This window comes from Protopterus annectens, chromosome 5.part0 (assembly GCF_019279795.1).
Source record: "Protopterus annectens isolate FY-2018-M chromosome 5.part0, PAN1.0, whole genome shotgun sequence".
NCBI classification, from domain to species: Eukaryota; Metazoa; Chordata; order Ceratodontiformes; family Protopteridae; genus Protopterus; species Protopterus annectens.
The window spans coordinates 96,273,091-96,286,677 of NC_056735.1; the positions used below are offsets into that span (position 1 = coordinate 96,273,091).

The 13,587-nt window shown below is 43.1% G+C and overlaps 1 protein-coding gene across 1 annotated transcript in view; it reads right to left on the reverse strand.

Annotated features, from left to right (window-relative positions):
- The window catches only part of LOC122802503 (multidrug resistance-associated protein 1-like), a 1,262,326-nt gene that overhangs the window by 521,441 nt on the left and 727,298 nt on the right, over positions 1–13,587 (reverse strand). The window lies entirely within an intron of this gene.

Consider the following 13,587-nt stretch of genomic DNA (forward strand, 5'->3'; position numbering starts at 1 on the left):
GGCACTTAGTTTTAGTGAAAGGTCAAATTATTCTACTAAGATGCAACAACAAACTTGCAATAATAACCTCCATTTTAACAACAAATTTAAAAAAATTAGAATTGAAATAATTTCACTATAAAACTGTTCTTTAGTTGTCTATACAGTGCCAACCTTTTAAGCTGCTAAAACCGTGCAGGTGAATTCAGGGATGCTGACTGGAAGCTCTGACAGTACTGCATTCTTTATATGTTGTAGTTAAATGCCCTGTTAGTATTGGGTACAAGTCCTGTAATGAAAGCTAATGTGAAGCTCAACATTTGCCCCCACCCAGTGTATGCGCTGGTGCTTTTGTTACTGACCCTGGACTTTTTCTGTTATAGCTGGACCTTATTCAGGTCCTTATTCTGTTCTGGTGATGTTCTGCCCAGTACGCTGCCTGCTATACTGGTCAAAGTCAATTTGTTATTGAGTTAACATTTTCAGCTGACCAAGTATTACAATGTTTGCCATGACTTACTTTCCTTTTGTTATGCCAGCTATTGCTGCTAAGATACCACCAGTGTGGCTTTTTTGATTATCTTCTGTACTTTTTTATTCCTATTACTGCTCATCTCTTGCATGTCTTGCATATTTACCTTTTTCTTTTGGATGTTGTATACCTTTGTACTACTTCATAATTTATATACCTCACTTACTTTTCCATACTGGTGGTGGTGCTGCTGTAGCGTTGTCGCCTCACAGTTAGAAGTTGCCCGTTCAATTCTCAGTTAGAGCGTCTTCTGTGTGGCAACATGTGTGAATGGGCGTTCCTTCGTTGAAGGTTGTGCGTTAGGCCCGGCAAGCCAGCACGTAAAAATCTACTGCCAATCATTAGCGGACCGGAGTTCCGCTGTGGCGACCCCTAACCGGGAAAAGCCGAAAAAGACACAACAACAACTTACTTTTCCATACTATGTAATAGGTTCATAGGTTCATACTAGGCTATCTGCCCTAAGGCATTTATAAGCCTAGCCAGAGTGTGTTTGGCTTTCGCCACCTATTTTAAATGAATTTTGCTATGCCCTTTTTCGAGGTTAGTATACTGTGCCTCTGTCTAATAGTGACACAGAAGTGATACCCGGGGTAATCCTACTATCTCCCATCCACTCATAAAGATTCCTCTTGAAGAGAGTCAATGAGGGACTCTGCCTAACCTGGACTGGGATTTTATTCCAGAGTGAAGGGAGCCTCTGGGTTATGAATCTGTCCCTCCAGCATGTCCTATTTATTTCAGTGCTGAGGTTCAAGTCTCTCGAGTGCGTAGCTCGATGGGATTTGGATTTTCTGAGGTGCAGCATGTCCATTAATTCCGGGTTGGACATGGCTTTATATGTCAGGCACAGATCGCCTCTGAGCAGGCGGCATGACACTGAGTAGAGCTGGAGTTTCTTTAACCCGGCAGCATATGGCATCTGTTTGAGCCCTTTGATCCTCTTGCTGAGGTACTTTTGGGGTCTTTCCAGTTGCTGCAGGTGTCTGGTAAGGTACATCCCAAAAGGGGCATTGTACTCAATTATAGGCCTGATGAGGGATGAGTAAAGAGGCACGATGACCTCCCCTGATCTAGATGTGAATCCCTTCATGATTAGGTGGGCTATATAAAATGTTTTTCTAACCACTTTGGCCATGTGGTTGTCAAATGAGAGATTGCTATCAACTTGGGTCCCCAGGTCCCTAATTACTTCTTCCGTACTTAATGGATTACCACCTATGTGGTAATTTGTGGGCACTTTGCCAAAGGGGATGACTATACACTCTTTGGCGTTTAGCTTGAGACCATGGCTCTGGCACCAGTTGTCTGTTTCTATGAGGCCCTTTTGTAGGATGCTTGTGTCGGCTGGAGAGTCGATTATGGCACCCAGTTTGCAGTCATCTGCGAACTTGGTCAGCCACAGTCCTTCCGTGTTAGCCTGTACCTCCGAGAAATATATACCGAACAAGAGAGGTCCCAGGACTGAGCCTTGTGGGATGCCACTTGTAACTGGTTTGGAGTCTGACATGGCTCCAGCAATTCTAACCATGTGGGTTCTGTCCTTGAGCCAGTTTGCAACCCATCTAGTGACATAGGGGTTTATATTTAAGCTGGTGAGCTTATCTATAATGCCCGAGTGGGGTATTGTATTGAAGGCTTTTGCAAGGTCCAGGTAGGCTGTGTGGACCACCTTCCCCTCGTCAATGGCCTTGGTGATGGTTTCAAAGAAATTGACCAGGTTTAAGAGACAGGATCTGCCCTTAACAAAGCCGAACTGGGTAGGATCCAGTGTCTGTAGGTCCCCAATATCTTTATTTATGAGGTCCATGATGATCCTTTCCATAGCTTTGCAGACCAAGCTAGTCAAGCTTATGGGGCGATAGTTTCCAGGATCCGTTGAGGCACCACCTTTGTGGAGAGGGATCACTGTTGCTGTATGCCACTCTTTGGGTACATATCCTGTAGTAAGGCTGAGATTGAACAGTAGTTTTATGTTTGGGTTTAGTTCTTCTTGGAGTTCCTGTAGGACGCAGCCCGGGACACTGTCTGGTCCCATTGATGCTGTGTTTTTTTGCTTTGGAGAGGGCGGCTCTTACCTGAGCATCTGATATGTCAGGGGGGGCAGCACTCTGCTGGGATAGATATTTGCCCTTTTGGTGGGGAAGGGGGGGAGAGGTTTGCGCTGAACCTGTCAGCTAGGATGTTGGCAATGTCTGTGGGTTAGGTGTATTTTTTGTCATTTTGGACTAATTCTGAGCATATCTGGGAATTCCCACCCAGGTTCCTAACATAACTAAAGAAAGCCTTGTGATTATCCTTAGTGTCCTGTGCAATTTTTCTCTCGAAGCTGGCCTTAGACGATTTTATGAGTGCCCGTAGTTTTTTGCTAATACTGATCAGAGATGCCTTCCCTTTTTGGGATTTTGCTCTATCATGTAGTAGCTTCCTCCTTCTATTGTATAGTTTGTTTATGGCTGGGGTCCACCAGACAGGACGTCTGCCTTTGGAGGATTGGGTCTTGGTTTTATTTGGGATTGCCATGCATTCCTGAAGGTGTTCATAGAATGCATTTATAAAGGATTCTGCGGTCTGGGCCGTATTTTCCACAGGCCCGGGGGCTTTGAAGGATTCCACCTCGGTTTTGAGGAGTGTGAAATTTGCTTTACAGAAGTTTTTCACTGTGGCTTTCTGGGCACGGGCTGGGGTCAGAATGTGAATATCTAGTGAGATTAGTTTATGGCCTTATCTTACCAGTGAGGGATACACTTCTGGTCTGGAGCATAGAGTCCCCATTTGGTGATGATCAGGTCCAGTATGTTTTCCCCTCTTGTGGGAGTGGCAACAAGTTGTTCGACAGCATTTGAGTTTATAAATTCTAGGAACCTTTGGGCTAGGGTGTTGGAGCAAGAGTAGTGCTCCCAGTCTATGTTAGGATAGTTGAAGTCGCCCAATATAATGGTGTTTGGAGAGACTTTCATATTTTCCAGTGTTCTCAGGAAGGCCGAGTGGGGTTCCTGGGTTTGGGAGGGTGGTCTGTAGCAGGCTATAAACTGGAAGGCAGTTTTACCCACTGTTAGTTGCACATGGATAGTCTCTGATGCTTCGTGCTGTGCCACCAACCTGGAGGTGTGGGTATCTTTGACGACTATTGATACTCCCCCTCCTTTTGTGGTTCGGTCCAAGTTTTGGGGCCGAAAAACGTGGTATGAGTTATAACCTGGTAGTGCTGGGGTGCTCTCGGGAGCCTTGAACCAGGTTTCTGTTACTGCACAGATATCGATGTTCTCCATGCTAAGGAGAGTTTCGAGTGTGTGCATCTTGAGGTTTAGACTTCTGGCGTTGAGTAGCATTACTCTTAGTTTCTTATCCCTTGTGATACCTATGGAGGTGGGTTTGACTTTTTAGCCTTGCCTAAAAAAGGCACTATGGGGGTGGCAAGAGCCTTTGCCAATATCCCAAAGCCCAGGGGTGACAGGTGCAAGCCGTCCCTAGCAAAGCATTGTGGCTTGTCGTGCATGTCATCCCAGGCAGACAGGCATTGGATCCCCTTTGAATGACACCAATACTTAAGCCAATTGTTGAAATTGATCATCTTGTCTTCATATTGTGGCATCATTCTTGGTGAGGGTAAGATGCTACTCAAGGTCAGGGTCATACCGGCCTGGGTTACATGCTCAGAGAGCTCCTCTATGTCTCTTTTCATGTAGTCCAGGGAGGTACGTCTCAGGTCATTCACACCAGCATGGACAATGACGGAGTCATATTTGTACTTGCGTTGGAGTGACCTTTGTGCTTGTGTTATGTGGTGGATCCTAGCGCCCGACAGGCAGCTCACCGTGACCTTATCCTTGTTCAGCCTGGTGAGTGGGACGTCAGTGTGCCTGACGATAGAGTCACCTATTACAAGTGTATCAGGTGTGTTGTTTAGCCTTAAGGGCTGTGACTGTTCGGCACACTGGCTTTGTGAGCTATGTGTTGCACGTGTTTTGTTTTGGGGTAGCGGTTGCTTGGGTGTCTGCTTTGGAGGTCTCTGCTGCTTAGGCAGATTTTTATTTAGAGCCTCCGAGTATGTTTTTGTGTGTTTATGTGTTTGGTTTGCTGTTGTGGTAGGTCTATGTGAGACTGGAATTGTAGTGAGTGTGGTTTCCTTCTCCTCCTGACTGGTTACGCCAGTACTGAGTTGAGAGAGCTTAGCCTCCAGTTTGGCTATATGGTTGCATCTCTCACATGTGTTGGAATTTGTTGGGAGGAGGAGAGGGTTGTCTGTGTACATGAGGCAGCTGTAACATTGCCTCAAGATTCCCAGATTCACCAGCTGGATCGGAGAGGAGATTGACAACTGACCTTTGGACATGCCAGAATAGTACTGGGAATTCCTTTATAATTGAAAAAAAGAGCCAATGGGGAACAAAGTACTCAAGGGGAGTTTGTGAGGGTGTAGTGCTTTTAATTTTTTGTTATAGTTTGCTATGACCTTGTATTCTTGTGTGAACTTGTAACTTGCATTTTTTGTTATATTTGTTTTTTTTTAACTACTTGTACTTTAACTAATTGGTACTGTACTGGAGCTTTTCTCTCCGGGTCTCCACTGAAAATCGGTTTCCAACCTAGTCAGACACTACCCAGTTAACAAATATAAATAAAATAAAATAAATAAATACTTATTCTTGGTAAGCAAAGCTATATCTATGCCTCTAACATGGTTGTACAGGATTTCTTAACAATTCAGCATACCCAGAAGTGTCCTCAGGGTTTGAGGTGGCAGAAATATTGACAAGTTATCACTTAATAGTAGGAGGTTTGCCTTAAAATGGTTATATCTTACCAGAGAGGTCATTAGAATAGGGTGGATGCAGCGTTTTTCCATGTTACCTGGGATTACATCTACTTATGTATTGAGCTGTGTGGTGAGGAGATCCAATAATGTGTTATGGGTCCCTGGGTGATAAGAGCTGGACCAGTAGTTTGCAAGGCTACATTATGGAGCTTTCCTGTGCTAATTTCGACATGGGGAAGTATATTAAGCTGATCTGGTTTGATCAGCATTGAGATTTGCTTCAATTTGCATAGAGTCAAACACCACCACCTTTACTCTATGCCTGTGCAGTAGCTGGTCTAAATGTCTGAATGCACTGAAGCCCTGCGCTGTGCTCTACACATTAAACTAGGTCTCAGTAACTGCACAAACTTCTGTATTTTCCACAGTGGGGGGACCTTGAAGTGAGTACAGTTTCTTTAGATTCCTGAGACTGAGCAGTAACATCTTTAGATTTTCTAGGGTTGGCTTTGCTATCCTGGAAGGTTTCTCATTTTTTCATTGCCCCCCCCCCCAGTGTACCTTTTTTAGGCACTGTTTTGGCCAATATTCACAAGCTTACTGGAGACGGATGCAGACCATTCCTGGGAAAACAGGACCATGTCCTACACCGGCAGTTATTGCGAATAACTTTTCCACAGTGGTCATCAGTCCGATTGCTTGTTTAATTTTACTAAATATTGTGCTGTCTTGAAGTGACACCACTCAGAGGTGTGCTGCACTGGAAGCATGGAGGATAGACCTGCACATTTTGTAATGACATACCAAAGGGAAGAGTCTTTCAAAGACCGACCCAGTTCTAGTTCATAAGCATGGAGGATAGACCTGCACGTTTTGTAATGACATACCAAAGGGAAAAGTCTTTCAAAGACCGACCCAGTTCTAGTTCCTGTCTTGATTGTTACAGCCTTCATTTAAGGTGCTGTTTTCTCAGTGCTGCAGGCACTGTTGGCTGATACAAATACATCAGTTGGGGAGAATTATCTGAACTTTTACTTGAAACATGAAGCAGCCAGAACAAAAGATAAAAATTCAGAGGTGTATAGCACCGTTAGCTGGGACAGAATTGCAACACAATTATGTTATAATTCACTATCCTGCTGCTACTGCCTTAACAGATGTACAATACAGTGGAACAAGAGAAAAGCCTGCCTATTTGTGATTGTTTCTTTTTGCATTATACCATGGCAGTTGTGACACCATGCATTATACTGTGGCTATTGTGACGTCATGCATTATACTGTGGCCATTGTGGCATCATGCATTATACTGTGGCTGTCATGGGGTCTTGCATTATACTGTATTTAGACTGAGTGGTGTGGTGAACCTCTATGCAAACAAGTAAGCTAACTGCAGAATCTCCATTGCTCATCAGACCTGATGCTGGAAAAAGTTGCTGTCACTGTTTTAAACCTTCTCTGGATAACTGATCTGTGACTTAAATGTTGGAAGATAGCATGACCTTTGGCTTCAACATTTATTTATTTATTTAATTTATGTATTTATTTAACATTTGTTTACTGGGAAAGTCCGACTGGGATAGAGCCCATTTTCAGTGGAAGCCCAGGGAGAAATGCGCCAGATGCATGTCTTTGGAATGCCTGGAATATTAAATGTTCTGGTAGACAGAAATCTTGTCCATTTTCTTTGTCCTGTTTGCAATACTCCAGTACAAATTTTAAAAATACAAAATCCCACAACATAAATGCACAACCTATAAGATGTCAAACATTCAAATGTATATCTAAATTCAATCCCCTGGGTGTAAGTGTTCTATAATTTAATATGAATCTGCTTTCCAGTTCAAGTAACTTTTGTTCAAAATTGTCTCCATCCTTTAAATAGGGTTTGGCCAATACACAAAAATACAAACTATCATCAAGACCCCCATGTACTCTACGAAAATAAGCTGCAATAAGGCTTTCCAAACGTTGATTTCTAATGTCCCGCAAATGTTCTAATATTCGGACCTTAACCATTCTTTTCAACCCAGTGTAATAGCATAGAAGTACTAGTCAATACCCAAGATTGCATTTAGTGATGACTGCCCATGTCCAGGAGGGTTGTGGGTGCTATCCCCATTAAGAATTTACAGTGCCCCATCCACTCATTCAGGTTCCTCTTGAACAGTGTCATAGAGGTGCTATGGTTGACATGAATTGGTAGCCTGTTCCAAAGACGTGGCAGTCATTGGTAAATAAATCTGTTCCTCCAGCATGTCCTATTTATGTCACAGACCATATTTAGGTCCCTGGAACAGGTAGCCCTAGACCCGTATGATTTATGGATATGTAGCAAGATCATTAGGTTTGGGTCTTGGGTTTCTCTGTAAGCCAGGCGTAAGTCTCCCCTAAGAAGTCCATAAGATACGTATATAGTGATTGGGACTTTAGTCGGTCTGTGTACGGCACGTGCTGCAGGCCCTTGATTGCCTTTGTTAGAAACCTCTGAGGTCTCTCTAATTGCTCCAGGTGCTATAAGTCTCCCCTAAGAAGTCCATACAATACGTATATAGTAACCGGGACTTTAGTCGGTCCGTATAAGGCACGTGCTGGAGCTCCTTGATTGTCTTTGTTAGAAACCTCTGAAGTCTCTCTAATTGCTGCAGGTGCTTAGTACAGTACATACCAGATGGGGTGTTATACTCAATTATGGGCCGGATAAGTGCAGAATATAGGGGGTTATAATTCTTTTGCTCTTGAGGCGATGCCTTTACTAATCAAGTGAGCTACATGGAAAGCTTTCCTGACAACGGTAGACGTGTGGTGGTCAAAGTTAAGGTCATGGTCAACCTGTGACAGCAGATCCCTTACCACTTCATGACTACTTAGGGTATTGTTGATGATCTGATAGTGTGGATGGACATTATTTGAAGGGAGTGATGATGCATTTCTTTGCATTCAGTTTGAGACAGTGACTAATATATCAGTCAGTGGTCTGTGTGAGAGCTCCCTGGAATATTCTGACATCATTAGGGAATTCACTTATTACACCTATTTTTGCAGTCGTCTGGAAACTTGGTCAGCCACAACCCTTTACTTTTGACCTGAACTTCTGAGAAGTATATACCAAATAGTAGGGGGCCCAGCACTGACACCTGTGGCACCCCACTGGTAACAGGTCTGCTGGTTGATGTGGAGTCACCCACTTTGATAGTGTGTGTCTGGTTTATATCAATGGATAGATTTAGGAAGGATCCTTTAAATGGGAGTTCAGAACACATGCAACAATGATTTTTCAAGCATGTTACTGCCAGCTTTGCTGTGATTGTCATGCATAATTTGTCATTGCCTCTGTATTATGTAGGCAGCACTTTTTGAGGGGACCAGATGAGAAGGCAAGAAATGTGGAAAATGCATAAATATAGTTACAAGTATAGAAAACTTCTGGAAGAACATTATGTTGATTAGGAATGAATGCAGGAATGGTTAAGGAGAGGCAAATACAAACCAAGAGATGAAAGATTAATACTGGTGGCACAAGATAGTGGACTATGTACACACTGGTTTACAAACTCCATTGAACATGTGGGAGAAACAGACAAATGTAGGTATTGTAAAACTGAACTGGAAACAGTGGCACACCTCGTTGCTGGTTGTGACATACTAATGGCAGAAAGACTGTATACTGAAAGGCATAATAATGTGGCAAGATGGTTGCACTGGGGATTGTGCAAACATTATGATACTGAAGTGGTTGAAAAACACTGGAAACAAGAACCACAAAGAATCATAGAAAATTATGAAGTCTACATCACATGGGATCATCCATTAGCAACAGTTCAAAAGATAGATGCTAGAAAACCAGCTATATTGGTCCATGAAAAGAAGACAAAAGTAGCATTGATCATTGAAATCACCACACCCAGTGACTACAGTGTCTTATGTACAGAGAGACACAAAGTCATAAAATATCAGGACTTGCAGGCAGAAATGACAGCTATGTGGAAGAAAGATACAGACAGTTCCAATAGTAGTAGGAGCAATGGGTCTCATAAAAAAGAATCTACAATCATATTTAGATGTTGCTGATACATGTAATCCCATATGAACTGCAGGAGTCATTAGTGGGCACATTGTGGGTGCTGCAAAGAGCACTTCTGGCTGACACCAAAGACTGAAACAATACTAATTTCATGAACTTTAATTGCACTTTGACCAAGGAATAGGGTCCATTCCCATCATAGTATTAGAAACCCAAAAGATTTGGAGAAGTTAAAAAAAAAAGGGGGAGAACTGTAGAGCTGCTCATATTTTGTGTAATGAGTAAGGCAGCATCAGGCTGGTGACATCTCTGCACTTATTTTACTGAGTAAACATGTGACCACTTTGGTCATCTATTGCGCAACATCATATACTAAGTGGGTTCTTTTTAGCAGGCAAGCCGAAAAGCCATCAAATCCCACGGTACATGCAGTGGTTTCAGAAGGACAGTACAATACTGGGTAGGTTTTTTACATTGTGGAAAGCTTCAGTATTATTCAGAACTAATAAAATTATTTGTTTTCGGCATGTCATGGAACAGTCAGTGCTTGTGGCAACAGAGGTGCTGGGTGAAGGACAACCTGCTATAGGGTAAGGCATTCAACATAGCAGTATGGATTATTCATCAGCACACACTGCCTTATTACAAGCTCTTTTGGCAACACTTCTCTTAATACATTGCAGCAATCATTCTGACTAGCCTCCACCTTTCTTTTTAGTCATTGCGATACAGTAAAAGTACTGATGAGAGGAATTGCACAATTAGATGTTCCTGGAGAATCAGCTGCAGGTCCTCAAAGTCTAAACAGCTTTCTTCCAGGTGAGTTTGTGAGTCAAGAATCAGTAGCCGTGACTCCAACCAAAAGTCCTAAATGTGAGGAGGTTTGTGATACATCTAGTAGCACCTATGACAGCATGGACATGATCGAGGTGGACACCAAGACAATATTGATAAAAGGACATGTGAAATCATCCAGCAAGATGATCTCCGATCAAGTGCCATGACAGTGGACTACACAACAACCAAGTGCCATAACAGTGGACCACACAACAATCAAGTGCCATGACAGTGGACCACACAACAATCAAGTGCCATGACAGTGGACTACACAACAATCAAGTGCCATGACAGTGGACCACACAACAATCAAGTGCCATGACAGTGGACCACACAACAATCAAGTGCCATGACAGTGGACCACACAACAATCAAGTGCCATGACAGTGGACTACACAACAATCAAATGCCATGACGGTGGACTACACAACAATCACGTGCCATGACAGTGGACTACACAACAATCAAGTGCCATGACAGTGGACCACACAACAATCAAGTGCCATGACAGTGGACTACACAAGTGCTGCATCAGGACATCTGCAACTCTCCAAACATTCCACCACCCACACTGCAGTTTGTAACAGCAAGAATAATCCCATAAAAGATTAAGACATTGACTTGTACAAACATGGTCATCTTATAGATATGGAAAAAAAATACCATTGTGACCATGTGGTGGCTACCCCTGAAGGCTCTGAGTTCTCTAAGTGTTTCATGGGGTACTCTGGAAGCCAGCAAAACAGAAGATTCAGTCCACAACTTCTGCATGAATTCAAGTTTGCACAGTATTCACAGAGTTTGGATGGATCTTCTGTAGTCCATGCTTTGTCTTCAACACAGCTAGAGAGTGTGCATTGGTCTCCATGTCTATGACCGATTGGTCTAGTGCAGAGAAAATTTCTGAATGGCACAGCTATGTAAACCAGGAACAGGATCCAAACCATGAAAAACTGCAAGTAGCTCACTCCGGATAAAAGGGAGAAACCATGTTTATTAATTTTGACCTTGTTAATTAATAAACGTGGTTTCTGCCTTTTATCTGGTGTGAGCATCTTGCAGTTTTTCACGAATGGCATAACTAGTCAAAAGACCATGGAAATGTACTTGCAAAGTCACAGGCGTTTCTAGAAGTATGCTCTGGCCACTGCAAACAGCTTATCAGTGCAATGGACATAATAAGAAATTGCAGGAATTCACAGTTCATGCCTTGACACACATCATGCAGATAATTCTTTTCTGTAGAAGACAGAATTTGCTACTCTGTGGAAAACTGACTTGCAGAGGAAACTTTAAAGCATTGCTTAAATGCATGGCAGAAGTGGACTCTGTACACCGACCATTTAAGGAAGGATCTGCAAAATCCACTGTACACTTCAGCACAAATTCAAAATGAAATTATTTATCTTACTGGGTTACATAGAACATTTTTAAGCACCTTACTGCTATGGACTCTTGTATAAAGTTACTTTTTGTTCTTTTGTTATATCTAAATTGTATTTTTTTCAGGTTTATACTTCTTCTTCTTTCGGCTTTTCCCAGTTAGGGGTCACCACAGCAGATCACCTGTCCGCTCATGAATGGCAGTGGAGTTTTACAGTGTCAAGTTGCCAGCCTGGCACCCAACCTTCCACAGAAGGCACACACATGCATGCACTCATGCCTAGGGCCAATTTAGAGTGCCCAATCCTCCTACAGCATGTCTTTGGGATGTGGGAGGAAACTGAAGCCCCCGGAGGAAACCCACACGACCACAGGGAGGAAATGCAGACTCCGCACAGAAGCCATCGCAGCCGAGGACCGAACCTGAGAACCTCTTGCTGTGAGGTGGCAATACTAACCACTGCACCACTGCGGCTGACATAATAAAAATTATTTGGAGAGAAAAGTTTTAAGTGGAGTTAATGAGGCAAAGTTCTTCAGTTTAATTGCTGATGGAACAACTGCAATCTCCCATAAGGAGCAACTAACTCTAGCTCTACGTTACCTTCATAGAAGTGATGGAAATGTAGAAATCCATGAAGACTTCATTGAATTTGTGGAAGCATATAACACCACAGGAAAAGCCTTATCCGTCCTCTTTCTACAGAGGCTCACAGCATGGGGTACGGATAAGGAGTTATTGTGAGGCCAAGGCTATGACAGAGGAAGCAATATGTCTGGATATTTTAGTGGTATGCAGGCAAGAATTCGAGCCCTGTTTCCAGAAGCTGTGTACACTGCCTGTAAAATGCACAAGCTCAACACTGCCATAGATATTTCATGTGCAACACATGACATGGCAAACACTCATGACACCTGTAGGAAAGTAACTGCAATGCTAAATTCATCCACTACATGTCACAATGAGTATTTAGCCCATCTTAAGGAATTCACATAGTTTCTATGTGAGGATGAAGATGAAGACAGAAGTACTTAGGTTCATAGGTTCATAGGTTCATACTAGGCTATCTGAGGGAGGGCACATTTAAGCTAGCCTTATAGTTTTGTGGCTTACGCCACCCCTTTAGTATGGGGAACTATACCCTCTGTTGAGCAGTGACACTGAGGTAATCCATCCATTGGTCAAGATTTCTTGAACAAGGCCAGCGAGTGCTCTGCCTCACATATACCGATTTTATTCCACAGCATAGGGAGTCTTTGGGTGATGAATCTATCCTCCGGCATGTCCTATTAATAGCCGTGGGGTTTTTAGTCTCCCTCGCCCTTGTGGCTCTGACGGATCTAGATTTTGTTCTTTCAGTCGGGCAGCATAGGACAGATGTTTGAGACCCTTTATCCTTTCTCAATCATTGGTCTGATGAGATGATGAGGGGAGAGACTATGACCCCTTGATCTAGATGAGAATCCCTTCATGATAAGGTGGGCAATGTAGAAGGTCTTCCTAACTACTTTGAATGACAGACTACTATCAACGTGGGTCCCCAGGTCCCTGATAACTTCTTCTGTACTCAGTGGATTGCCACCTATGACTATGCATTTTTGGCATTTAACTTTAGGCCATGGCTCTGGCACCAGTTATCCGTTTCTGTGAGACCCTTCTGAAGGATATCTGTGTCAGATGTGGCCCAGGACTGAGCCCTGTGGTACACCACTTGTGACAGGCTTTGAGTCTGACATGGCGCCAGCAACTCTGACCCTGTGGGTTCTGTCACAACCCATCTTGTGATGTATGGGTTAACATTTAAGCTGATGAGTTTTCAATGATACTATTGTATCAATCATCAATGGCTTTGGTGACTGTTGTCAACCAAGTTTAGAAGGCATGATCTGCCTTTGACAAAGCCAAACTGGGATGGATCCAAAGTCTGCAAATTCCTATGTCTTTATTTATGAGGTCCATTATGATCCTCTCCATGGCTTTGCAGATAAGGCTTGTCAAGCTAATGGCATATCCAGAGGTAAGACTATGATTAAACAGCTGTCCTAGCTGTGGGTTTAATTCTCGTTTGAGTTC